Below are 4,864 nucleotides of genomic sequence, written 5' to 3' on the forward strand. Positions count from 1 at the left end.
CACATGAAACTGTGAATGAAATTCACGAGCCAGTTCTACAGGTGTTTGAATCAAAAAAGGCAAAAGCAGCTCTAGCAACTTGATCAACCAAATCATTGCCCTCTGCTAAAGGACCAGGCAAACCTGTATGAGCTCGAAAGTGTTGGACAAAAAATGGAGAACTTCTATTTAAAATTAAGGATTGCAATTTATTTAACAAATCCCCTATAGTGGATCGAAAATTCACCTTCCCCACCACTTCCAGCACTGCTAACGAATTAACCACATACTGACTATCTGAAATTAAATTAAAAGTTTCAGAATACAATTCAAAAACTTTTATAACAATCTGCAACTCAATAACTTGGAGAGAAGCAGGGGGAAACTGTAAAGTTACTGGCGTGGAGCCATGGACCAAATATGCTCCACAGCCTGTCTTAGACCCATCTGTAAAAATTAAAGAGGCATCAGGCAATGGCACTTGAGAAGTAATTCGTGGAAAAACAACTGGATGAGCTTTAATCAGCTGCAAAATGGGATCCTTAGGGAAATGATTATCCATCTTTCCCATAAAGCTACATCTCAAAATTGCCCAATCGTCAACAGTAGCTGATAATACTTCTATTTGCTTCATATTATATGGAACAATCAATTCCTGAAGGGGACTGCCAAAATATTGAATATATTGTTGTAGGCCAATCAAGGCCAATTGTGCTACCAAGGCAGGGTAATACGACAAGATTTTTGCGGGTGAAATCTTGGGATGTATCCATAGCAAAGGAGCGCCCTGCCAGAAGACTCCAGTAGTCTGCGTCTCTGAGGGCAGGATGCACAAAATAATAGGACTGAACAGATCTCTTCTTTTTAATGCTGCTGTTTGAATACCCTTTTCGACCAAACTTAACGCTACACGGGCAGAATCAGTGAGCTGCCAGGGAAAATTTAATACTATATCTCCTGGTAAAATATCATATAATGGTTGTAATTGTTTATTGGTTAGGCCCAAATAGGGATGTACCCACTGTATATCCCCCAATAGCTTTTGAAAATCATTCAATGTCCTCAAATTATCTGTCTGAATCTGAATTTTCTGGGGAGATACTTGATTATCAAAAATTTTAGTTCCTAAATAATTCACCACTTTTACTTTCTGAAACTTTTCTGGGGCTACAGCCAATTGCTTTTCTTTTGCAATTATGCATGTTCCAACATCTCCTCTGTGGGTGCAGCAAGAAGTATATCATCCATATAGTGATAACACTTCAACCTAGGAAATTGATCTCTTACCCCTTTAAGAGCAGAATCTACATAAAGTTGACACATGGTGGGGCTATTAGCCATGCCTTGAGGCAAAACAACCAATTCAAATCTCTTATCAGGCTCAACATGATTAATAGAGGGCACTGTAAAAGCAAATCTGACTGCATTCTGGGGATGCAATGGAATGGAAAAAAAAAAAAAACAATCCTTAATATCTAAAATACATAAAGGCCAATTTCTAGGTAAGGCAGAAGGAAGGGGTAATCCCCTCTGTACAGGTCCCATAATTACCATTTGTTTATTAATTTCTCTCAAATCATGTAATAACCTCCATTTTCTCGACTTTTTCTTGATAACAAAAATCAGGGTATTCCAGGGGTAAGTAGAGGGTCTGATATGACCTAGGTTCAACTGTTCCCTAACCAGCTCTTGTGCTGCTGTTAATTTCTCTGAGGGTAGTGGCCACTGAGGAACCCACACTGGTTCCTCAGTCTTCCAAGTAATGGGTAGAGCTCCCTCAGTGTCCCCTAGGAAAAACCCAGCCATTCTTCCTCTCAACCGGTATTGGGGATAGTCTACCTTGTAAATACCGACCCAAACCTTTACCAGGCTTACATCCCAAATGCAACATCATTCACTGGACTTGGGTGCTATATGGTCCTTCATTGGTCAGTTTAAAACCCATCTTTTTCATCAAATCATGCCCCCATAATAAAATAGGGACGGGCAGCACATAGGGCTGGAAATGCCCTGAATGTCCTTCCTTGTCATGCCAACTTAGATGGCAAGATCTCATTTCTGGCATCTGAGCATATCCAAGTCCTCTCAGGGTTTGCTCTGATCGCTGACGTAGCCAACCAGAGGGCCAATCCTTGATGCTGATGATACTGCCATCTGTGCCAGTGTCCCAGTAGCCCAGAAATAGATTTTCCCTCTATTATAAGCTGCAATAAAGGTCTTTCATCTAAATCTAGGGAGCAAAAAATGGCAGAAGTGCCAGTAGAGGCAAATCCCTTGTCCCCTCTTTCTTCCTCCTTACCTGAGAACTGAGAATGACAACTAGGTAATAAAAGCAACTGAACTCTGCGATCTCTGGGGGAGATGACTACTATGCCCCTAGGTGAAGAGACCATGATCTTGACTTGTCCTGTATAATCTGAATCTCTGACTCCAGGATGGACTATCAGGCCCTGCATTGTTACAGAGCTCCTTCCTAAGATCAACCCTACTGTATCTGCTGGTAGAGGGCCTTTGAAATCTGAATCCACCAGCTGGACCCCATACAGGGGGCGGGGGTTAATATGAGTAGGGTGGCAGAATTGAGATCGAGACTCATGGCCCTCCTGGGTTGTTCCACTGCATTGGCGGTTACAAATTGGGCCATACCTCTGTGACTGCCCCATATATTTGAGGGCCCTGAGGTCGGGGGCCCCGTCTCCCATTTTTTTGGCCGAGCACTGCCATGCTCGATTGGCTGCCCATAAATATCCTTCACTGAGCAACACTCATGGGCCCAATGATTTCCCTTTTTACATTTTGGACAAAATCCAGGTACCCAAGGCCGCTGGCCTCCCATTCCAGTCTGTTGTGGGCATTGTCACCTCATATGACCAGGTTGTGTGCATTTGAAACAGCCTGTATTCCTGAACCCATTTTTTTCCTGGGGAGACCTGCACAACTGCAGCAGCCAGCCCTGCAATAGTTAACGGGCTTCCTAGCTCTCTACAGATCTTCATCCATACCTCAAGCCCCTTATGTTTATATGGGTTAATGGCTTGTCTACATTCCTTTGTACATTGATCAAAAATCATCTGTTTCACTAATGGCATCGCCGTATCAGGATCTCCAAACACCCTCCCTGCCACTTCTGTGACCCTGGTCACAAAGTCTGCAAACGGCTCCGTGGTTCCTTGAAGGATTTTTATTAAATTACCACTAACCTCTCCCCTGTTAGGGAGGGACTTCCAAGCCTTAGTTCCTATTTTATTAATTTTTTCATAAACTTGTATAGGGTAGTTAATCTGTGCAGTAGCGAATCTTCCATGACTTAATAACATATCCTGATCCCAGGCCGCTTATCCTGCACTCGCATTCTGAGTGGCCTGTTCACGTGAATATTCTATAAAGAATGCTTTCCAGTCAAGATACTGTCCATGGGAAAGACAGGCTCATGCTAGATTCTGCCAATTGCTGGGAGTTAGACAATAGCGATGCAGAGATTCAAGTTGAACAATAATGAAAGCGGCACTGACCCCGTAGGCTAGTACCCCTTCTGCCAGTCTTTGAATTACCTTCCAATCTAGTGGCCATGGAGCTCCTTGAGCATCCTGGAAAACTGGGAAGCAGTGAGCACTTAGCTCTCGCAATGCTTCTGGATGCAAACTACGCCTTCGGGAGCATAAGGTGGTGGCCACGGCGGCCCTGGAGCTGTTGGCTGTACTTTTATTTTCATTTTTTTCTAAACTGTCCACTATGCTTTCCAAGTCATCTTCGGACATGTCCCCTTTGCTAGAACTGCTTTCTGTGATCTCTCCTCTCTTACTTGGTTCAAAGCCCCATTCCCCTTCTGCAGCTCAGCTCCACATCTTTCCTTGTCCTCTATACAGTTGCAAACTAACTTCCATACCGGTAGAACTCCTTTTGTGAGGATTCCCTGTTCCTCTGTAAACTTCAAATCTTTTCCTAACTTCTCCCAGCTCAGTCCGGTAAGGTGACCAGAAACTGGGAAACATGGGGTCACCTGATCTACCGCTTTCAGAAAATTTTCTAGAGTTTCCTTTTTCAGCCCAATTCCTTTCACCTTTAGGAGGTCTTTCAAGGCCTGACGAACAGAATGTCCTGATATTGTGTTTCCCATAGTGCTTGGTGTAACTTTAATTGTCTCACTCCGAGAACCTCAATAGTCCCTAATCCGGGAATTTAATAGTCTCTAACCAAGAACTTGAATCGTCCCACTTACCTGGAAGCTTACCAGCCAGCTACCCCGACTGCCGAAAGTTCTAGACTCATCACATCCCCGTACAGGCCATCACTTGTCGCTACCCTCTCTGACCAGCAGAAAAGAAGCGACCAAACCAATGTCCTTCTCAAAGCAGTTTAATCAGGAACTTAACAATGTGCAGGAAAAAGATGCCCCGACCTTTCTTGGCCATCCCCCTTTATAACCTCCAGTCCACTCCCCATCACCCCAGTCCACGTAGGCATAGTTCATTGGCTCAGGACTACATTTGTCACATCATCCAAACTTACATTGTGGTGCATCTGTGCAATGCAGCTCAAGGTACGTGGCTATCTTGAGGGATATGAGGAAGTCGGGTGCCAGTCATAAGACTTGGCAGCAGTCCCGGGTGCCATCTTGGGGCCGCAGCCACACCTGCTCCTCACATTTAGGTACTTCACCTACTTATAAGGGGCAGCTTGTCAAGCCAGGATGTAAAACCAAAATTCCCATGGAGCCCACGTTAGACAGAATATGAGTATCCCATAAGACTTATTAGAGCACTACATCTTTATACCTTCTTCAACTATCAAAAGGTCATATTTCTCTCTTTATAGAAATGAATTACCTGGTCCGGAGTCATTTGTACCTTTGTTTCCCAATTATTTATTCACAGGGGGAAGCTAA

Source organism: Mus caroli, unplaced genomic scaffold, assembly GCF_978045245.1.
Source record: "Mus caroli unplaced genomic scaffold, Mus_caroli_1 scaffold_11, whole genome shotgun sequence".
Taxonomy (NCBI): Eukaryota; Metazoa; Chordata; class Mammalia; order Rodentia; family Muridae; genus Mus; species Mus caroli.